Source organism: Nothoprocta perdicaria, unplaced genomic scaffold (assembly GCF_003342845.1).
Source record: "Nothoprocta perdicaria isolate Ctin4 unplaced genomic scaffold, notPer1 scaffold_11, whole genome shotgun sequence".
NCBI classification, from domain to species: Eukaryota; Metazoa; Chordata; class Aves; order Tinamiformes; family Tinamidae; genus Nothoprocta; species Nothoprocta perdicaria.
In genome coordinates this window covers 5,931,383-5,955,278 of record NW_020454205.1, presented here as the reverse complement: position 1 = coordinate 5,955,278, position 23,896 = coordinate 5,931,383, and the positions used below count along the sequence as shown (strand labels likewise).

The following is a 23,896-nucleotide window of genomic DNA, read 5'->3' as shown; positions in this document are numbered from 1 at the left end:
AATCTCCACTGTGCTCTTTACTGTGGCCACAGCTCAGGTTGACCATCCAGGTTATCCCCTTTGCTTGGGTACTACTTATCAGCACAACTGAAAAAGCCCCAAGCTTGATGGATACTAGCAAAATTTGTCCATGCAGGTTTTGGTATTGCAGAAGAGCAGTTTTATTTGCTCTACCATCTTGCAAGGCTCCCTGTAACTCATTGATGGACAACTACACGTCATCAGGTTTGGCATCCATCCACTAGAAAGCATGCTCAGAAATTGCATGAAGGTGGGCACCCACCAACTTAAAAACGTGATATTTGCAGGAATTTGTTACTCTTTATAGTAAATGATGAAAAATCTTTACAATTCCCATTTGTTAAAAACATGCAAGCACCTCATTAACTCTGATGGTATGATATTTTTGGCTAGCCGCATTGCTAAGCATGTGTTAGCTCTGATGAAGTGCAAGAAATTACCTTTGTAACAGCAGTGGTGTCTTCTGAATGCAGTTAGCACCTCACCAGTGCTGATAAGGTGCGAAAAATGATCTTCCCGCCTGCAGTTGTGTCAACTGAATGCAATTAGCACCTCTACATGTGTTTAAAATCACGACCACAGGTTATACATTTCAGCAGCCTGCAGTACATTAGCACTTAATCCCATCGTCGTGAATCAAGAGAAAAAAATCATTGCAAAACCAGTGCAACAAATACAATTAAGTGGCATTAAGATTCTATTAAATATTTTTAATGAACTAAATCGAGTCCCAGACTGGTGAACAGTGGGCCAACGACTTTTAGCAGCTCACTGACAGGAGCTGCTTGCTGGAGGGATGCATCTCATGGGGAAAATGTTTATCCCCCTGCTAGACCTTGTTTAAATGGTTCTGTTAAACTGGTGTGGCCAAGCCACAACTTTTTTCCTTCTATTCTTAGGGCACGAGCACTTGTGAACATGAAAATGGCTGTATTAGGCCAGACTAAAGGTCTGTCCAGTCAGCTGGCTGTCTTGGATGATCAGCAAAGGTAGTGTGCCAAGGTTTGGCTGGTGTCTCTGTCAACATGTGCCATTCTGTTCCCTTTGCACCTTTGCTGTTTGCATTTTTGGAGGGCTTTCTGTCTTTTTGTTCTTCTGCAGCTGCACTTGCCTAAAGTGCCTCTTCCAGACATCTCGCTGTCCTGAAGCACTCGATTCAGGTGGGAGCTACTTGGATCAACAATTCTTGTCCTCCTTGCCCTAGTAGGATAAAGATGACTGTGTAAAGGTAAGGCATTGAGAAGGGTTCTACATAGCCAGGTTCCCTGAAATTTCACATTCTTGAGAAATATGGGTACTGGACACATATAATTTGGACACAAATAGTGGTTTGTATGTACGCATTAGTTGCCATCTATGAAGTGAAAAGGAGAGAAAAGCAATAGATGCTTTTTACTTCATTGCAGGTAGCCAAGTTCCCCTATACTGATCATGTATATATCTCTCTTAGGCTATTTATCTCTTTTCTAGCTGTGCTAAAAGAGATACAGTCTTTATCTCCTTATGAAAGTGTCTGCATGTCTAAATAACTTTTGTCAGCAGCTTCCAAATTCCTCCATTTTTCTACACAAACATACTTTTACAGTGTATTTTGAACTGATGATCAGCCTAAATTGTTTTCTGTGCTGTCTGTTCTCCTCCTTGTACTAAATCCTTTTCAAGCAGTGTTGCTGAAATCTCCAGTGATATCCCACAAGAGCAAGCACTGCATAGGCAAAGCCTTGGGGTGGGACACAGCAGCAGCATCTTCTGTATCTCACCTTTAATCATTTTTTAAAAGCCAACTATTGATCTTTTTTTTCCCCTTTTGAGAGGGAGCTGCAACAGCCGTGACATTTTTGGGAACTTCTATTTCCATTTGTTGCACTAAATGCATAACTGGAAGGGACAGATCCACATCTGAGAGGCGTGACAGCAGATGCATAGGGATTTGCTCACAACTGACAGCAGACCATGCTGGTACAAAGTTATACACAGATTATATCTTGTTAAACCAGAGGAACACGCTATGTTTGACTTGTTTCACCTCCTACATAACACAGGACATAAAACTTCACTATGCAGATCCTGCATGGAGCCAAGAAACTTGTGGCTGAGCCTGAGTGTACCTTTCAGAAAGACACTTAAATCTCAGTTTATTCTTGACTGTTCTTTATTTTCTCTGTTCTCTATATTTTTGTATCTCTGTTCTACAGTATATTGGCACTGAGGCAAAGTCACTGAAATTTCCATGATGTCTGCACAAGGGGACACATGTAGAGTCTCCAAGGAAAAGGGGCCACGTGAATGACTGATTGTGAGGTACCCCGAAACCTGCTGCTGCCTTTCTGCATTGCACAACTGAGCAAGGTTGGTTATTCTCCAGAAACCTGATTTTCTTGATGGCAGTGGCACAACACCCAGAGGTTTGGAGGGGCTGTTAAGGTTTGGGATTTCCACAGCTGTGGAAGGGCTTTGTGTTCTTATGAACAGCTCCCTACCCCATTTTTTTCATGAAATCCATAAATATTTTTCACAAAGCAATCTTTATGCGCTAAGAATAAGGGATCTTCTTTTGGCTGTGGTGGGGCTAGTGTTATATTTCACATGCCCTAGGAATCCCCTGATTTTTCTAGGGCTTTCAGGGAACATCACCTTTTTTTTTTTTCCCCATTACAAAATACTGAGATACTGTGTTGTACACAGCTTGAAGTGATCGTTCTTAATAGTCTAACTGAAAAACTATAAAACTATTTCAAAGGTTACCTTTCTATACTCATGTTTTAAAGCACTGTTAAAGATAGTGTGCCTAGTTTAGTCTTCAGATTCACCATTGTTAATAGAAAGGGGTCTCTTGAAGGCAGAAGGATTAGTGGTCAACTGTTCCCTGAGTTAGACCTGGCTAATACTGCCTTTTCTGGATTTTTTCTGGTGGGAGCGTTGCTCATGGGGCTGATAGGAGTGCTCAGAGCTTTCTTCTGTGGATGGTGGAGGCCCAGAGCTCCTGGTGACAAGCTGCCTCATCGAGCCCTCCTGGCCCTTTGGACTCCGTCACGCTAACAGCCCTGCCACTCTTTTGGGTTGTGTTTCCCCACTGTTAATTTCATTAATGGCTATTGGCTTTGGGATCTAGGAGTTGTGTTGGCTGCAGCAGATAACTCTGCCAAGGTGGAACATCATCCAAGCAAAGTGAGGCTGTATCTCATGGGCTCTGTGGTCCAAGAGGCCCTTCCAGCTGAATGAGGAAAATGCATTCATGAGGAGGGGGATAGAGAGGGCGATTCTGGATCTGTCATCTCCCTTTCCCTCTGGAAGGTGATGCAATGTCATGGTCAATAAAGAAGGTCAAGAAGAAATGAATCCGATTTCGGAAATAGTCCTAAGACTGGAGGTTAAATGGGAGCCTTTAACATTATTAACTGGAAGTGGATTCAAGATCTCCTGCCCAGTTAAGGTTAGCCTGTGCTGCAGGCAGGCTCCTGCTTCTGCTGGAGTGCTTCACAGACCCAATTCCGATGCAGCGAGGAGGATCTTAATGCTGACAGTCACCCATTCTGTAAATTAAATTTCACTCTCAGTTGTCTGTGGCCCCGCTTGCTTGCTGAAAGATTGCTGATAGCACAGATTGTCATAGACTGAGCTCAAAACTTGCAAGGTCAACAAGAAGTGCTTTAGCAGCCCTTGAATCAGACCCCACAAGAAAAAGAGGTAAAAAAAGATATTTTAAAGATGTTTTAGGTATGGGTCTGAGGATACCCATTGTCCATGGCAGAAGACTCTGAAAGGGGGCTTCTAGAAGGTTGAAGGGACTGGAGTGAGAGGACTCATTTGGTGGTCGTGGATTGCAGGCCATCACATAAAATATACGGATTATTTTGCGGTGGCGAATGCAGAACGTGTCTGAACTGTACATTGTAAATAGGATTGAATGGAACTAATGGACTGAAGAGGCCAAATGATCCCTTTCAAAGCAAGGAGAGGTGATGGTGCCTGTTCTCAGCTGGGAAATTAGTCAGAGGCTTCAGCACCTTTCCCTGAGCCAGTATCTGCATTAGAGTATCCTCATTCTGTGCATTGAAGTCCCTGCGTGTGGAAGGGGAGAGGAAAACGCAGGTGATTAACTGGTGAGCACAGAATATTGCTGCATAGGCAAGTTCTGTGGAGAGCTGCTGGCCTGAGAAGCAAAAAAATCCACAAAAAAACAAAGCATGATGCTTGCTTATGCCTCCAGGTGACTCTTGGCAGGTTTTTTCTTGGCAGTTTTTTTTCTCTCCAGTTATATGCTAGAGAAAAATAGTCTGCTTAGGTTACTCTATGATGCATGTATTTATAAAATTGGTGTCTGTTTAAGCACAGGAATGCACTTTTTCCTGATGAGGTCGTCTTGAAAAAACAGCAGCATGTCACTTGACCCAAGCCTTTAACTGGAACTGTCTTAGCAATTTAATGAAATTAAATGGCTGGACTATGGGGAGTTCATTAGTAAGTAATCCAAAGGCTAAAGCTCTCTGAGCTAGTTCAGCTCTCAAGTGCTTATTTGTGTTTGCCAGGCACAGTAAAGCGAAACCCTTTAATAGGAACTGGTGAGGGAACGTGCTGACTTCTGATCTGAAGATAGTAACACAAGTACAAGGGTGACTTCATATTCTGGTGTGAGACTTGCAAAAACACCTCCAAGACTGTCCCACGGTCCCCTGTGTTTAACTGGGCAAGCCTGGCTGGATTTGCAGAGGCGCTTGTGCTGCTGCTCTGTGTCTCAGACCTCTTGCTTTGGCAAAGAAGAGTGGGAAACTCATTTATTTCCAAAAAGCTTTCAGAGGTGACTGCGCTGTTGCCAGCAATGCAATACGAAGCCTGCAAGGGCTCTGGCTTTTTCGTCATGCTGGGCCGTGGATGGGATTATGATCTGGTTTATATCATGCCATTTGTCCAGGGAGGTTGAGGATGTAAAGTGCCTTGAGGATTGTGGTGGGCTGTAAAAAAGGATGCTGAATTCATGCTTATTTCCTTTCAGTGGGGATTCAGGGAAGTGTGAAGGCAAAGTGCCTTTCTTTTCCTCCATAAAGGGAACTGGAGACCCAGAAACTAGCGGAAAGTGGTTAAGTGTCACACTATTTAATTCACCAAGTAAAAGCAAGTTTTATAACAAAGTGAGCTCCGGCACCACAAGAGGTTTGGCAGGGCAGCTCACTTTGCAGGTGCCTGAGGTAATGGAAAGAATATTCAAGTTCTAATATATTCAGATTTATTTATTAAGGTAGCGTGTCAGACCCAGCCACTGTACTGGGTGCCCTGCAAGCACCGAGTCAGAAAGATGCCCAGCTGGGAGCTCACAGCCATGTGCGGTGTGAACCACAAGCAGGTGGAGCACCAAAGCAGATGATGAGTGCTGTGTGTCGCTCTCTTTCATCTATGTATTTTAAATTCTTTTAGCAAGACTTCCCTGGAGAGGAAGATGAGACAGAAACGTCATTAAGTGGGAAGAAACTCTCAAGTACCAGAGGAGAGGCTGTTGCTCAAGGACCAGCAAAGATGGGGAGTTGCCGGTGGGGAGGAATTAGCACATTGTTCTCTGCCATATTCACCTTGTCCCACGTAGGCCCAAAGTCCTTAGGGAGATATAAGCACTGAAGGAGGGTTCTGTATGCCCTGTCACACAAGTCCCCTCAAGCATTAAAAGAACTGATTGAAACTTCTTGGTGTGAACTTGGTAGAAGACCAATGCAATCAATGTGGTCAGTCCTCAGGCTCAATTTGAAAGATTATGGAATAGACCCACACAGCAAAACTTCCTTGGCCTGAGTTAAAGCTGGTAGCTTCCTAGAGCAAAATGGGATTTTTCCACTGTGGAAATTCATTTAATGAGAATTTTTTGCTGAGCTTTAGGGCAGCTGCCACAAAAGATCTTCCCAGGGTAGAAAATACAATCTACTAGATGCTTCTTTAAACAAAATCCTGGTATGAACATTATGGAGGGAGAAAAAAATCAGTTTGAGTAGTAGGTATCCCAGCTGTTTTTTGATCTGTGTTGGTTTCAGCAATGCAGCTCTTGTTCTGAAGTACATGAAACAACCAGGAAAAAAAAAAAAATACATCTTAAAAGTACAGTCACTGCCGAGCAATGGTGACTCGTTATCTTTTTCCTTGAGGTTGCATAAACCTGTCTGGATTTGACTCAGCACTTCACCTGAAATCACTCCATCCCAGACAGAATTCATGGCCATTTTAACATCACCAAATATAACTCCTATGTCTTGAGATTTACTGTATAGAAAAACTTAGTTTTTACCTAGACATAGGTTATCCTATCTAGGATGGTGGCCTAACCAGCACCTAGCAGGCCTTAGTTAACCTGGCAAAGCCTTCGGGGTTGATGCACACTGGTGGGATTGGGCTTCTCACAAACACATATAGGTGGCAAGACCATGAGGGAAGAGCAAATGCTTTGGCCTGTGCCGGAGCAAGGCCTGTCCTGTTAAACTAAAGGCAGGGGCAGCTCCCCTGGTTCATAGGCCAGAGCTGAGGTAACTCCCCAGCTTCACGCGGAGGAGTACGAGCAGCCAAGCACACAGCTAATAGAAATAAGTTCTTTTTAGGAATAGGAAAAGGAGTATTATTATTTCTAGACTCTGCCTGAGCCCAGGAGTCCTATCCAAGCAGTCTTTCAGCACTTGCTGTGCATTTCTTGTTGAAACGTCCAGGCAGGAAAAGTTTCCGTGTGACCCAGGTGAGGAATGGGGGGCTCCTTTTGTGTCTACGAGTCTCGTTAGTGTCTCCAGCTCTTGTTCAGTGCTCTGGAGACGGGCAGGAGGGATAAAAGCGGCACAGCAACGACATCTTGTGATGTGGAGCCGCTGCTGCACGCTCCGGCGCTGGGAAAAGCCGGGCGCTCCGGAGTGCTCCAGTTCCCTCACCCCGGGTCCTGAGCGAGTCCCTCCGCTGCGCAGCCGGTGCCGACTCGGGGCGGACATGTCGCAAGGCCTCTCTGAGGTTTTCTGTGGAAACCTCTGTCTTCCCCTCGTCTGCAGGTGTCTATCGAAGTAAGTACACAAGTGGCATTTGGTTTTCTTTTCCTGAGAAGCGTGTGAATGCAAATACTCCACCTTATACGTGAGGGTTTATGTGACTGAAGATCTGCCTCTGAGAATGCAGCCTGGCGTTTTTATCTCTAACGACACCTGGGGTTTCTGTCCCTTCCACTTTGATAGGATCCAAGGGGCATTGCAGATCAAAGTTACCTCACGCTTTTGTCCTGGGACTTGGAATTCAGGGTTTTTTTTTATGGAGAAGTGGCAGCGAATGTAAAGGGCAGGTTGCTTGCTCCCCCTCAATGCCTGTTTGCAGAAGGTTGAATTTCTGCCCCTCAATTGCCCCTTCTGCCCCTTTGCTGCACATTTGTGTCTTTAAAGTGCCAACCCAACTCAGCAAATGGATGGTTTTTATGACCTCTTTTATGCTGAACAACTGCAAATTTGATAAGTTTGGGAACCGCAGTGGAATGGCGGCTGCTGAGCTTCTCTTTGAAACTCAAGTTTGTTTATAACAGTGCAAACCTTGAAAGACTGAGGTGATGATCTGAGGTGCATCAGAAACAAGGGAAGGACTTTGCATGATACTCTGCAATATCAAAGCTGCTCACAAGCAGAAACCAGAAGGCTGAACTGCGGATTCCAGTCTGGCCTGTGTTGCTTGGCTTCTGTGGGCAGGACTTGCTGAAACACCTTAGGCGGCACTTAGCAGAAGTCGATGGGATTTTGTTTAGATTGGCCTTTAGGTGATTTTGAAAGACTTGCCTTTCCCCGGATTGCTTTAAACACTTGTAAATTATACTTAATTCTTAGGTATGTATTAGTTGGGAGAATGCCAGAGTCGATCAGAGACCTCCTTTGGATCCTGCTTCTGGGATGCAGTATCGCTTCTTGGCAGCACCTAGATGCTGGTCATGAGCCCAGTGCCATAACCCAGGCCTTGAAGGCACCAACTGCAATATCCTCTCATGGAAGGAATATTACCACTTATCAGATGGCACCTGGGTGAAGCTGAGAAATACCAGTACTGGTAGGGCACCCCCGCGAGGAAATTGAGAGCTGTGGTGGTTTGACGTGGTTTGGAGTGCTGACTTCTCTCTTTTATGTGGAAACTGAGGGCCCAGTGACACTCATACCAAAATTAATGATTATAACTAGGCCACCTGTCTGTAGAACCATCCTGCCATCACACAAAGGCCATTAGGTGTTTGGTTTTTTCCCCCCAGAAAGAAGTAGCCTGCATAGATAAGGTGAGAACTTGTCAGGGTCTTATCTGACTTCTTGCTTTGGAGAAACTTCTAAAAATGGCTGCTGATGGTGGAAGACCTACAAGGTTTATTCTGCTTCATTGTTGGGTTTTTTTTTCAGACTATTATGCAGAAATAGTCTGTAGCCTTCAGTCAGCCTGCCTAAGCTTCAGGCAAGTTAAAAACAGTTGTCCTGTAGGTCAGAGATGTGCAAAACATGGTTAGAGGAAGCTTTTGGAAATGGAAAACTGGAGATGGCAAAGGAATTGGATAAGTCTTTTCAGAAAAGTCACTCTCTGTCCAGAAAACAGTTTTAAAGCTCAAAACATTCCAGATTAAGGTCTGATATTTTAATTTGGAGATGGTTTTGTAGCACCCTGCCCGTTGAACCACAAAAAAACTTGTTTTTCTCTGTCAGGTTGGGCTTCTCTTGTGGACTATATCAAAAATGAGGCACCACTGTGCCTGCCTGCAAGGTACCACTGACAGTGAAGTTCAGTGTTCACACAGAACTGGCACTATTATGGCAGCATTTTGTATGAAATGTCACAGAACAATCTCGGAAAAATCCTAACTGCCTGGCTAACTGCAGAGGAAGGTTTGAAATGAAGATCAAGGTTGTCCTCCCTATGCATACCTTAAAAAAAGATGTTTGCTTTCTAATATATATCTGGGTGTTTTGCTGATGTAACTCTTCAGGATGAAAATGGCCTGTAAAATTTGACTTGTAACATCTGTGGAGGCCTGAAAGTAAAGGGAGCTGGGCAGAAGAAACTGCCATGGCTGCAGAAAGGGGGTCACGTTCGCACCTTAGGCTGCAGATCAACGCTCTGAGATTTCTACTGAATTCTGCGGGACTTTCCCGTTGCAGCCACCAAGGCCTAGGAGGTAACGTTGTGTAACTGAGCCGTAAAGCCCTGGGTTAGGAACTGCTTCGGAGACTGCCTGAACCATTGCCGTGGTCTAAGTAGAGGCAATCTGCTGTGGCTATGGCTAGTCTTTTGTGCAATGGGTTGTGAGGGGAACGCTAGAAAGCTGGCTGGATGAAGTTGTACTAGGGAGGTGCAATAAATCAAAGGTTAGTTGTGACACCCTTTTTTAAATCCATTTAGACAGAAAACCCTACTGCTGATGAATCAGGAAACTGTGATTCATAGTGGAAATGGCTCTTGCGCTTGAAAGGCTCTGATACTGTGTCTCCACTGTGCCCACACTGAAGACTAAAACCTTCTCATTGAAAATGGAAAGGACAGTTGGATTGTTCTTAGTCATCTTTAATGCCAATGTGGATTAAGGTGGAGGTGGGTGGCAAGTGTGACTTTTTGTCTTGCGCCTACAGACCTGAGTGTCTGGGGTGTTACCACTCACGGGAGCTACCGTACTTGGCCATGGGCTCCTTGGAGAGGTTCTTGTGCTCCAGGAGAAACTTGCTGCAAGCTCTTTAGGCTACAGCAGCAGTAAGGGGAGACAGGAGAGCACAAAGCAAAGAAGTGAACGGGCCTCCATGCATACGGGGCTCTCCTAGCGGTGACATACTTGTCGAGGAGATGCCTATCTGGGTGCAGTGGAAAAAAAATATGCAGAGCAAAGTGCTCGTGAGCTATTTTAAGGTTGCGCCATTCTTCGCCTTAAGAACCTTTAGAAGATAACTTGAGTGTCAAACTGCTTTGTGGGTATGTAGTCTCTTAAAGTAGGTTGTTAGGTGCTACATTCTCTGCAATTGATGCCTGAAACTATGTTGTATTAACGTATATGTTATTCTGTATCGCCCATAGTAATGTGAATGTAAAGGGCAGAGAGTCTATTAAGTTGCTGGCGCTGTGATTTTTATAAAGAAAGAGGAGTCTTGCATCCTCACAAAACCAATCCGTTCTGCCCTGGGGAGTCTGGAACCTGTTGACTGATTTCTGTCAAATCTCATAGATTCTCCAAGTCATGTGAGAAGAGTCTGGGGGAGGCAACTGTCCCCGCAGAGGCCCCATGGAGGGAAAGGCTCCCAATGTGGATTTGCCTTTTATTAGTTTCCAAATAATCCAGTAACATGCAAACCCAGAGAAGGGGCAATTTTACAAATTGTGCTGTCATAGATATAACTATATGATGCTTAGGTAACTACAGGTATAGCTGTATAGGAGGAGAAACCTGCGTGAAACCTCTTTATGCCGACGCCGTCTATAAAAAGATCTTGACAATCCCTTCTGCGCAAAGCTCTCACACCTCCACTCGGCAGCAAGCCTTTGATGTTGAGCTGGTGGGTAGTCCTCTGGCTACAGAGGTGTCTTTGCTTCCTCCCCTGTGCCGTTCGGCTCATGTCCCCCTGACAAACTGCCTTGCCTCTTCCCCGGCTCGTGTCCCACTGGGAGTGCTGGCGGAGTCCCCCCAGTACAACGAATCTGATTTCTCCTGACACTATCACCTGCCTTTTCCCCAGGCTCATGCTTCATGCAGGGCTCAGAGAGACATCTGCGTAAGACATCTTGTAAATATGACATTTCCTAGCTGCTTTTAGGGTGAAATATCAAGCACTCGGGTCATTCTGTCTTCAACTGCTTGCACAGTACAAAAGAATGGAGACCTTGATCAGATGAGCTCATATCTAACCTCTCTTAACATCTGAATAAATTGCTGCACCTCTAGGCAGCTCTACAGACTTGGCCTAAAGCAGCAGAAAAATCTCAACCTTCTTGTTTTAATTGCATCAAGCTTGTTGGTTGAGGTGGATCCACTTGTTATGTCAGATGTGCTTGCCTTTGGTGACTCGGGAACAATGAGCTGCTTGGGGCTGAGCTCTTTTTCTCTGCTACCACAGGATTGCCAGGTACAGAGACTCTCTGCCACTAATACACCTCTCTACCTGTCCTAAACCCGTTTCCCTCCTTTATGATAGGGGTTACTGGTTGAGATTATCATTTGAGATTGTACAGCGAGGGCTTTCATACTGTGGCTTCTTATCGTTGCAATTTCCTCCTGTAGGTACTGTGTGCACATACATCCGTCTCTAGCTGAGGTGTCTCTCTGACTTCCTTAGAGGACAGACCTGCTTGCAAGTCTATGCAGATAATCAGATTGAGGAGGGAAGGAAGATGCTATTTAGCACAGAAACTAGCCTTGGGCTAGGTGTCCCTCCTTATGTAAGCAGAGGTTCAGGAGTGATCCCTTCCTTGCTCCTTAGCTCCATTTCATATTTGGCTGATAATGGAAGCAACATCTGTTGGGATAATGGGATCACAGGAAGACAATGAGGCATGAAATTATTTTCCTGCCTTCCCAGGTAAATCCCTTGTTGTAAATTAGTTTGCCGGTTTAACTACAGATGAATCGCTGGTGATAGCTGCCTAAGTCTACCGTTAATAAGGAGCGAGATTACCTAGGACAAGCTTTCAAACCTCTTGGGTCTCTCTTGCTGACATGCCTCACAGATTGCTCCACCAAGATAGCCGGGAGGCTGAGGGAATGAGCAGGGCATAAGCTACTCTCTGTGTTGGATCTGAATGGATCCCAAAGGATGGGAGATATCCACGTTCCATCTAGTTCTCCCTGTGCAGAAGGAAGTTGCCATGGGAATGACTCTTGGGATTAGTAGAAGACCAGGCATCCACAGGCAAACTTTCCAGACTTTCCTTCTTGAGCCTCCTGTGCCTCAGGGACAGGAGAGCATCAGGCTCTGCCAGAAGCTCGGCTGGAACACGGAACATGGTGCTGTCCTTCAGCCGGCTGCACTATTAGCTGTGTGTTCATTAACCTCCTCAGTAAAGCCTGAAATTAGATGCATAGCAAAGCAAATGCAGTCAAGTATAGCTAAGCCAATATGGAGATGGGAATCATCCTATTTTTTACTTCGTTGTATTTCTGTATGAATTGGAAGCACTACTTAGGTTACATAGTGGATATCAAGCCTTCCTTTTTAAAAGAGTTTGAAACACGGTGAGAGTTTTATCCCAGTGTGTGAGCATCAAGTTCCAAAAGCAGTTTAAGTTTGTGATAGGAAGCTGGTTGTGAGAATAGCAAGAATTGATCCTTTTGCTGTCAAGCTCAAGGTTATCTAGTGTCAGCTGTAAAAATCACTGACATTTCTGTCCAGTCATGTGTTATTTGGCCTCCCGACAAAAATAACATAAAATGACTGCAATCCACAAGTTTTTATGAGAGAAATGAATTCATATTTTACTACAGCAGTGCAAACTCTTCTGCTCTGCTGTGGTTTTAATGGAGTGTCCAGTGCTGTGTGGTGGTGCTGCTGGGAGAAACTCTTCCCACCACATCTGAACCTGGGCTTTATCCTCTACATGTAGAACTAATGGTTATATATAAGAGGATATTCAAGCCATATGGCTAGTTGGAGAGCCTTGTTGTGGTATTAAATATACTTTAAGAGCACAGTAAGGTCAAGTGGTGCAAGTTTCCATGAACTTAAGTGTTGTCTATGGCTGTCCTCTTCACAGGAGACTTGGTGCCAAAGCTTTTCTTCTCCCCTGTGCACTTCCACTCCAGATTTTGGAGCTGTTGCATAGCACTGAGGCAAGGAAACCTCTCCAGAATGACTCTTGCCCCTGCCTGTGGAGTTAGGGGCACACCTAACATATCCGCAACTAAGTCAAGCTTCCTGGGCCGGGAGTGGCCCCTGTATTTTGTGATTTCTCCTAATCTCTAAATGCCTTTTTGTAGGGCTGGCGTGGAAAGGTGCTGTGGCAGAGCTGGCTGGGCTGGTTTGTGGAGCTGAACTGGAGTTAGTCCCAAAGTTACTCCTGATGTGAGAGACTCCCGCAGCACGACAGGGAGACTGTGAGTGAGGGATATGTGGGGGGGAGCTGCCTAAGTGACACATTTCCATTATTGCTGACTCCTTCTGGCAAATCAATGTGTTTTTGTGGTAGGGAAGGACAGTTGTCGGACACCTGGCAGGCTTTACATCCGTGCAGCCAGGTGTATCTTCAGGGGAGCCCTTCACTTCCCGGTCCTCATGCTGGCTCTGCACAGCTGCTGCTCGGGCACAGTCTCCTGCCATCACATGCAGGACCCTCCTCAGCAGAGCTGGCCTGAACACAGCGCTCTTAGACCACAGACTACCTGGCTTCCAACAGCTTCCCTCTCCTTGGTATGTGTCTTGTGCTCCTGTCTGCAAGATCTTCCATTGTCTCAAGTGGAGGAGCTGTCGCTGAGCCCAGCACCACCTTTTAGGGGGTTTCTTATCGTCAGCTGGTTCAGAAAAGGCCCTGTTTTGCATTGCTGCTGGCAGGCTGCCTTTCCCAGATTAAAGCAAAGAGGAGCTCCCTTGGTGTACGCTGCAGAGCGCTGCTGCCCTGCAGACCCCGCTCGGGGTAATCCCCCTGGAATTACCTGGACAAGGATGCTGAAGAAACAGAGCTGATGGCTTCTTTTGAACTCAGAAAGTCATAAAGCTCTTCCAGGTTTAGATCACTCCAACTGAACCAGGCGCCTTCCTTTCTCCTCCAGGATGGCTTGGCTTGGTGCACTCCGGGCGTTAGACCCCTCAGAAATTGCTCTTCCTCATTTCTGTCCATACACAAACTGCACATTTTCCCTTTTGTAAAATCCCCAAGCATAGGGAGATAAAAACACTGCCCTACTTTATGGGAAAATAAAGGGCAGCAGGGATGCAAAAAGCCTGTCAGGATTAGGAACTGACTCTAAAGAGCACAAAGAGTGCTCTTTGGTGTCCTAATGATATTCTCTCTCCTAAAGTAGATACCAATGGACGTGTAGCATGGGAAATGATGTAGAAACTTCTTGTAAACATGCCTACGCAGACAAATAAGTGCTGAGACTATTGTTTAATCCTATTTTCAAAAGCACTAAGAATCTCTTTTCATTTTTACAAAGATGATCCTTTTTTTACTATGAAAAAGCATCAGCTTCATGAAAGCCTCTGCTATGAAATGAGAAGTGAATTTGTATTCCTTTCCCCTTGTATACCTTTCCCCTTGTATTTCTCAGGGAATGGGTAATTTTGCCCAAAGAAACAAGAAGGTTAAATACCAAGGAGAGGTAATAAACTAAGACTCATATTCTTGTGTAGAGGAATAATGTTGACCCAAACCTTTGCCAGAATTAGAGCTTCACTCAGATTAACACTTCTGCCCTGCTGCCTGTCACAGCATTTGAAGCACCCTCAAATGTAGTATTGTGTTAACTAGACACTGGGTGCTAAAAATGGCAGCATTCTCAAGGGGTCCCCATTGCTGCTGAGCAAAACTGGCCACATGGAATGTCTCCTAGAAAGGCATCCATTCTCATGGATCACACTTACTAGGTGGCCCAAGCTCTTCTGTGATCATGTTTTTGCCTTGTGCTGCCTTACTTTGTCTCAGTGCTTATCTTGGGGCCTTGCCAGGAATACATACATTGGAAAGACTGCTTTGTTTTTTGCTGATGATACTTAAACTTTAACAATCCGTTGGGAATTTTTAACATGGTATCAGAGACAAATTGTTCAGGATTTGAGCCCGTTGTGAGGGCCAGCCTACTTCTTGCACAGAAGCTGGAGTCAGCAGTAGAGACTTAAGTGGATTTTTTTTCATGTTACCTGAGACATTTTTGGATTGGATTGAGAACATAATTAGTTCCACAGTTATCACTAAACTAATGGAATATTTCTGCCTAGGTTAGCAGAAATGTTTAGTGTCTAGTCCCCTTACAGCTCCCAAATGCCTATAATTTGTGGTCCTTGCTCATGGGGGGTTTGGATCCAGCTCCAAACTGCAGTGGAGATTCCACCCCACTGCCTTTGACTTCTTTTAGATCATTCCCTGCATTTTTTGGTTTAATTTGATCTAACTATAGCTTGCTGGCAAATGACAATTCATAGTTAGATGATTTTCAAAGTCTAATTGCTCCAGCTTCTTCTTGGTACTTTGGAATTTCTTAATTGTATTAGCCAAGGTGAGGATAATTGCTGCTTTCATATCCTTGAAACTTCTCATACAAAAGAGGATTATGCAAGAACGTGTTCATTCTCTCCAATAAATGATCTCTCTGTTATTAGGGAGTGTGCACGGAGGGACTGCCGGGAAGCATTCCACCGAACCATTATGTACTCGAACAAAACCTGAAACCTGCAGATACGAGACTAAATTATAGTCTGGGGCAATCATCAGAACACGCTTATTTTCTGGAGGTTGTTCTTGCAGAAGACGAATAAGCCCCAAATCTACAAATAACAAGGTATTTGCATACTGGGGATCTTCCAAATGGGCAAAATCTCCTATTTATAGGTCTCTGGTGGTTTGGCATTGTTACTGGTCATGATGCCAACAGGGTCTTGCTTAAAAGTGCTGGTCTGTGCCAGCCTGTGGCCTTGTTTTTTGCTTTGTTCCTGAACTCCTGGGGCAGGGATCTTTTTGTTCCCCTGGTTTGTATAGCTTCAGGATCTTAAGCTGTATCCATGGCTCCTAGACATCTGGGTATTATAACTGTGTGCTTGTACAGGAAGCACAATAAAGTCACTCCAGCAGAGAATTAGGCATAATGCTCTTCATTAAGCTTCAGCAATTAAATATAAACATACACACGCACAATAAAATGTATCAGTTCCACGAGTGCAACAACCATTTTAAGAAAAGAAGATGAACTGTGTGTTTTCTAACACTCTAATCTGGTAGACTAAATGTGGGAAGGAGGCATTGAGTTAGTCAGACACTAAATCCAAGAAGCAAGTTCTGCACAAATTGCTGATAAAGCTGACAAATTTCACACTCTTTCTGGAAAAAAAAAATACTACATTTCATGGTTCGTCACAGAAGAGAAATCCTATTAAAGTACTGAAAAAATATGTATACCAGTTAAACATGGTTATTAAAATGATACATGTCTTTGAATGCAGGATAACAAATAAAATGAACATCTTAAGGATAATTGCAAACATCATAGTGGTTTTATATAGGGTCCGTGATAAGAAGTAACCTTTTTATAGACCAGAATCAATTTCTCTTGCACCATATAATGCTCAGAAATAGTCTAAGTGTTTCTTTTCATTGTTAGGCAAATCCAGAGACTATCCTTAGCAGATGAAAAAGAAGGCTGTCAGCCACAAATCCAAGTGAGGTTGGTTTCCCAGAGGTTTGTCCTCTTACTTGGCACCTGCACACACTGGAAAATCCAACTAGCAGCTGATGCTTTCCTGTGACCTAATAGGAAACCAGTAGTCTGGAATAATTGGTCCTGGAAACTTCTTGCCAGCTCTTTGCTGAACTTCAAAGAGAACGATCACTTCTTCTAGACAGTTAAGTACTGGGAGGTGCTAAAATGGTCCTAAGTGACCTTCTGTGGTGAACGATGACAAATGATTAGCTTGTGGGGGCTGTGTCAGTTATCAAACATCCAGAAATATCCGAGGGGGAAAATTGCCTCCAAACACAGATTAGTTTACTAAAAATAGCACAAAGAATGTGTCTTATGTCAGATGGTGTGAAATGATGTAAAAAAAACAAAGCCTTTTTGAGAGCCTCTTTTGCAAGGGATGTATGGGATGCTGCTGTAATAGTCATTTATATAGTTGCCTGCCAGCAGGTCCATATATTTGCTAGCAACAGTGAAAGTCTGCGCACTCAGAGGGGAAAATGTTTGTCCTCAGACTCAGACAAAATAGATTATCCACTTCAGATGGAAGGAGAAGCTCTCAAGGGAGAGTTATATCCCCGGTTTCTCTCTTGGCCTTTGGAAGCCTTTCCAAAAGTATTTCATGGAGTATTTCATGGATGTGCTGCAGGCAAGTTGAGGTCCTGTGACATTTCACAGGAACTTGTTGACTTTGGGAGTGGGAAGATGATGCAAGGTTTCAAATTTGCCTTCCAAGATTTGGATGGGAAATTCTTATTGATCACAAAGAGATGAGATTTATAAGCTTAAACACATCTTTTTTTTTTTTCCTTGGGAAGTGGGTAATATGAACTGGAAGGATAAAGAAAAGCTAAGAACAAAATCTGAATGGGACTTCTCTCCCGTGTCCTGCCTTGCTGGAGGAGCAGGAGAATGGGGGAAAGTCAACAGGATGCAGGAACGAATCCAAGAAAACCAGGAGTCTGGGTTTCCCTACAGCTTGCCAGCATTGACTGATCATCTTACCTAGCTATGGTATATAGAACATTTTTCTTTAGGAAGAAACTTTCAGGAAGAAAGACTTTCCTAAATTTTTGATTCAGCTCCAAGGAGCTAGGAAATCACCACTGAAAATTAAAAGGAGATTTGAAATACCTTTCAGGCGTGAAATTATACAATTACACTGAGGAATTGTCTTTGAAATGATATTCTAAATTAAAAACTAGCTAAGTGGTCAGCAACAGGATAAAACATCGTGATGAGGTTCCCAGCTCTGTAAATGTGAGCTCACTAACATGCCAGTCTCCGTAATGCAAAGGAGAAGAGAACAAGATAGAGTTGGGAGTGAAAACAGCAAAGATTGTGGTGGAGAAACTTGCTACAGCCCAAAGCCGGTGTCTGCCTTCTGCTAGGGGAGCTTTTGCCATTGCAAGTGGGAAACCTGAAGAACTCTGTTTTGCTTGCAGGACAGGTGATGCTGTTCTTATAATAACTGCTCAGAAACGTGCTTTAAAAAGTGAGGGCTTAAGCAACTTGTATAAACTGAAAGAGGCAACCATGGGAGAAAACGTAAAGCTGATTTTTTTTTTTTTTTTTTTTTAAAGAAATGGCATGCCCTTTCCTAGGGAACTGAATGCAAAGCGGGCCTAGAGGAGACCTGCTGCAGCTTCCAGGCTGGGAAGGGTCCAGCAAGGGTCCCCTCTGAGTAGTGGTGCTATTTGCTGACATCAGATCTGCCTTCCATTTAGATGTTCAGAAAACCATGTGCTCTCTTCACAGCTGAGCTCCCAAGCCTGTGGCAGGATCTCTGGCCAATTTCTTGAAGCTTTCCACCAAACCGTTGTGTGCTGAAGAATTTGCACTTGAAATTGAACTGTTGTTGTGGGGAATGTCTCTCTCAAAATTTCCTTTCACCTCCCCTCGCAGAGTGATTTCCTCGCTCCATTAGCTGGATGTTCAGACCAGCTGCTTTGTGAATGGCTTTTCCCTCTCCGAGAGAGCAGCTATAGGAGAAGCAGCATCTTCCTACGTGGTATGAGGTCTCCATTATACTGCCAGGATGCAGGTTGCTCTCCTGTTTCTTGTCAGTGCCAAAGGCTGCTGGAAATAGCGTGTTCTGGCTTTAGCTGTCCAGGGAGTGAGCCCATATCAGCACATCCAGACATATCCTTGGAGGCACTGCAGCGCTTGCAACATGCCTGGAAGCTTAGGGATAAGAGAGCCTGGAGTGTCCACTCGTAGCTCTGCAATTTGCAGTACACTGCAGTACTTTCTGGAAGTGTTTAGATAACCCGAAGGGGCCCCTAATAGTGTCCGAGGAGACAGGACTTGACATTCCTTAGTCAGCACTTTGAGGAGGAGAACATCTGTATTTAATTAATACCACTTTGCAGTGATGGCTTGGAGGCTGAGGAAAACTGGGTGGAGATGAGAACAGCCTTGCCCAAGTCCAGCAAGGCACAATGGAATTACTAGTTTAACGGGGCATGAAATTATCAACTTGGTTTTCTTTAAAATTAGCTATAGTTCACAATAGAGGCTGCTGTGGCTGATGAAACTCAGTCAGGGCTGCCCACACAAAGAGGCACCTTTGCTTCACTGCATGACCCTGCTGTGTAGCTCCATGAAGGCATCCAGGGGATTATCACCCTCTGGACACCAAAAGGGACCAAACACTCTTCCTCTGGCAAAATTCACCTGGTTATTCTTCCATAACTTTCTCTTTTCTTATCACCCCCTGCGACAGTGCGTTTGAAGGACTGCCAAGAAAAGTGTGTTGATGAAGTGCCTTGATGTTCTTCAATGAAGAATTGTTTTGTGGCAAACTGGAGGAAACCTCCCATGTTCAACCCAAGAGAGTTGCAGGAGAATCTAGAAAATGTTGGATATATTTTCCCCAAATTGCTATCAGCTCAGGCCTAGAGCTGATGAATGATAGCTGCCATTAAATTGATGAGTTATAATAGGATGATATAAGGGGCTGATTTTAATTCTTCCCAGGGAAGAATTAGGTGGCTACGGTCCCAGACTGCTTTGGACATGTGGAGGTGGGAAGGAGGCAAAGGTGTTTTGGCAGTTTCTGAATACACTTTTCTATCTTTGTCCTTGTTTTGTCCATCGCAGATGTTCAACTTGTCCAAACCCTGCTTTGCTGCTTCCAAGTAAAACTGTCCATGTCTTATCAGTCTTAAAATGTAGCTAATGATGTGAATACTTGAAATTCTGTTCCAATAGTGGAGAGGCTGCAAAATAGAAAACAAAAATTCTTCCAGATCATCCCATTCAATCAGCAGCAAAGCCTAAATATTCAGAGTCTTGCAGTCATTTTTTAACCACATATGAGGTATGTATTAAGTTAAAGCATTCAGCCTATCTGAGAAAGAGATAGGTATCCTGGGGACCTGTGTATTAAAAACAAACAAACAAAACTCAAACAAAACTGAAGAGGTTATATTATAGTGAAAAGGTAACTTAAAATCTTTGCGTGTTGGATTGTGTTATTACTGGAGTTTGCACACCATGCCCATTGCCAGGAATTGGGAATACTGTGTATGGGATGAGACCAAATGGGAACAGCTGTTCTGCCAATGCAGAAGTTTTGGCAAAGGCGACATATGGAAGGCTGTCACAGCGGAGCTGGTCCAAAATCTACCTGTTTCTTGGGTGTTTGGTGGTCACTTAAAAACCAGCAGATTCCTAAATAACTCGAAATGAAAGCAGCTATTGGACCTGCAGTGCAGCAGATGGATGGCAATGTGGGTGGTGGGCTAAAGCCTGGGGACCAGCTCAGTGTTGGCACGTTAGGCCAATTTCAGAGCCCTATCTTTTGGCTTCCCTGTCCTTTTCAAGACTGCACCTCGATAGCTCATTTGGAGTCCTTTACTTTCGCAGCTTGGCCTTTGGAGGCCGTGAGGAGGATCTTCACTGGAGGCACCTCAGGGCATAGAAATGTGCTATTGTGTTGATGGAAAATTGGCAACACGTGTAGTGTGAACTGCGTTTGGTTCTGTGGAAAGGGGCTCTTTTCTGAAGCCTGCAATAAAGAGAGATGGTGTTGAATGTCATAGGAGGAAGAAGAGCCTTTAATGTTATAGTATAAACATAAAACACTCGCAAATATGTAGCAGCTGGATGAAATTACAGCTGTTAATGGCTGTCTATAAAATAATCCAGAATCTGTGGCTTAACAAGCCATGAGAGTCTTAATTTTTCTCTCATTGAAATCAATGACAGAGCCATCGCTATTTTCCCCAAGACAAGGTAAGAACATAAGTTCTCCATTTGCAGAGGGCTTGAGCTGGTTTTTGAGTAACACTTTAAAAAGGGGAGAATAAAACTACGTTTTCTTTTTATGCTGGGTTGCACAGAGCAGCACTGATTTCTTCCTTCCATAGGTACAGACAGCTTGCTGATTTGAACCTTTTTTTTTCATACTTTTTTTCCCCTTTAGTGTGGTTTGACTGAAAGGCTTCTTTATGAACAATATCTTTAGAGAGTGGTGGGACTGTATTAGGGCTCTTGATCAATTTTACTCAGAACCAGCTTGACTGTAAGTAAAAAGCTTATGATAGGTGAGTAGTATGTGGATCAACTCAGTGTTGTCTGCTAGCAGTGGCTTTCAAACCAAAGGTTCGTAGCTGATGACTTAACTCATCCAGAGGTTTGGGTGCTTTGTGTTAAGAGGGAACAACCAATATCATCACAATTTCCTTTCCACAGCTCTATGCTCTGATCTGACCTCTTTGGTATCCGTGGGAGTTCTGGCCTTAGCGCCCCGTGCACAAGATCCTGACAAGTATTTCCCAGCAGGGTTTAAAAATAACCCCCTCGCAGATTGCATCTGTCTTTGGCCTCCTTTCCCTCCTGGGAAGCTGACTTGACTTTTTAATGCGGGATGGATTTCAGCAGAACAAACTGATATTTTGTCCTGGGGTATAAAGTTGTTTCATGGTTGATAGTTTGATTTATTGCTTCCAGCCAATCCCCAAGTTGAAATGTCAATTTATATTCTTTTTCCTTCAAGTCAGTGGTGACCCGTAGAGCTTTCGTGAAGCCAGCACAACAGAAGTCGTCCTGGGAGAGATTTTCACAGTTGCCTACCAGGTGAGTGGGAAAACTGCACTCTGAAAGCAAGGCCACGTGCATCTTTTATGAAAAAACATTTTTATTGTGTCAAAATCAAAAGCCATGTTCTGTGTTAGAAGGGAAAGGAACTGTTTCGTTTGGGCCTCCTTGTTTCCCGCTCAGCACATGCTGCTGCTTTGAGAACAAGCCTCAACCAAGCACAAGTACAGAGTGCCCATCTTCCTTAACATTCGTTGTGGTATAACCTAAGGCAGGGTGATTGTGGAATTTTTTATTGTACTTTATTTTTCTTTTGGCCAGGCTTGTCTAGAAATAAACTGTAAACATAGCGTTGTATTTAGTTATATCATTACCAGCTACATCTGAAGTGCAAAGGTCCTCGATGGAGTCTCCTAGAGGGCAGCCTTGCCTTAGATTTAATTTCAAATATGAGTAAATCGCTTGTCCTTTCAATGAAGTTTTACAACTTTCTGCACTAGCCTGTAACCCGTACAACCTTTGCAACACTTCGTTTATGAGTACTGACATGACAACATTTACTGACCTTTCTACAGCAAAGGTGCTCCTCTACCTTCCCCCCCCAAGACAGCCTTGAGCACTAGTGCTACATCCTTCAATTTCTATACCAAACTTAATGCATAGGTAGTCTTAAAAAAGCAGGGGGCATTTCTTTCTTGTACTTGATTAACTGTGCACTATATCTGGTTCATTCAGTCTGCTCAGACTGAATCAAGATAGAATAGAGCATGCAGGTACAAGTGAGCAAAAGAAAACACAAAATTTGCCTTAATGTTTGCAAATGTTCTTCACCTATATCTGTTCACGTGCTACTCATTCGGTTTTATTTCTTTTTTTTTTTTCCCTGATGTGCGAGTACTGCAAGCTGCAATTAGTGCTCTGATAGACTTGTCTAGCTCAGTAGGGAGAGGGTGAGGGTGAGGCTGCTCTCCTGCAGCCCTTGTCAGTGTCAGCAAGCCTATCGGAGAGATCTGCTAATTCCTGGAGCTCTCGGCACCTTGCAGCACCTCAGGAGACTGCATGGGTTAATTTAAGCTGCTTTTGTGTTTAATTGCAAATTGCAGCCCCAGCTGAGCCCATGATCTGCGCAGCAATTTGCTCGCACCTTTCTTTCAGAAATGCTCCTCGTTAAGGAATGCAAAACTTGATTGCAAACGAACGTGAGTTTCACTGGTGTAAGGGGCCCCACACAAGACTATTTCTGAGGAAACTGTAGTTAAGCAGTAACATCGTGGCAAATAAGTAGCTGATATTTTCATTTAATAAGAATATTCAGCTTTGGACTTAGAATCCTATGCATTTCTGTGCTCAGCCTTCTGCTTTTAGGCACCTAAATCATCTAGCATGTCCAAATCTATAAAAGAGAGCACAGTTTGAATGTGTGCTAGCCAAGTGCACCACCAAGCTAGATGTTCATGGAGAGCTGTTGGCCTGTGGTGCACAGCACATCTGAGCTGGAGGATGGGAGTTGACATGCAGCTTCAAAATCCTGCCTGAACTTCCAGGCAACTAGAGAAGATATTTCCTTTTGTCATGTTTTAAGGCAGACTTGGGACATATCTCTAGCCCACCGTAGTCAATCATGTCTGTAGCCACCATAACCCTGCAGATGACCCTGGCAAAGTGGGACATGCCATCAAGTCCACCCAGGGTCAGGTAGCAGGTGTGCCAGGACATTGATTAAAAGTATAAGGAATCACTAGGTTTTGAGTTAAAGGAGAAAACTTGGTAACACTGGACTAGGTTTCTTTGTACTGAGACAGAAACAAAGGGAGTATTTAGGGAGCTATTTTCCTCCCTTTCCCTGCCCTCCCAGGACTGTAAATCCACATTCCTTCAGCTGCACAGACAGACTGTCTAGGCAGGAGGAGAAGGGATATGATTGCATTTTAAAGGTGTAACATACTGCTAACCCAGTGTTGAGGTGAAAATTGGCTACAATTTATCTGGGCTAAATTTTTTAAAATCACTTTTTGTTTTATGAGAAATCCCATTTTTCTAATTTCAGCTCTAGATGAAAGGTGGTTATAACATTTTTATGAGTCAACTGTACAAGACTTCTGCTTCAGTTATTGTTTTAAAAATGTTTTTGAACCTTTTTTTATATCTGAGCCATAAGAGCAGTTAAAAGTCATAGTCAAATTGCTTAAAAGTCTGAAATATTTTCATATAACTAAAAAAACTATCAGCTTTATTTTTCTATGTCAAAATGTTGATGAACATAACGTAGAAAAAGTCATTTTCCAAGGAATGACTTTAATTTCATTCATTATTTTAAAACATGCAGGCGGCTCTGTTAAGCAGCTCTTAGCAAACGTATGCATTTTTCTTAATTGAGGCAATGTTGGCAGGTACTGTCTAAAATGGAATTAAGGCACGTTTGGTGTCAGGCATCTTTTTGACTCAGCTCCTTGTCTTTTTTTAGCTGTTTTTTTCTATGCATAAGCAAATGAGTTGGGGGAA

General features: G+C 43.8%; 1 long non-coding RNA gene across 1 annotated transcript; it reads left to right on the top strand.

The window, feature by feature from the left end:
* The first annotated feature begins 13,337 nt into the window (after nucleotides 1–13,337).
* On the top strand, nucleotides 13,338–15,407 carry LOC112954266. The gene is made up of 2 exons (XR_003250680.1): nucleotides 13,338–13,370; nucleotides 15,279–15,407. It is a non-coding gene; the product is annotated as an uncharacterized LOC112954266 (long non-coding RNA).
* Nucleotides 15,408–23,896: the final 8,489 nt, after the last annotated feature.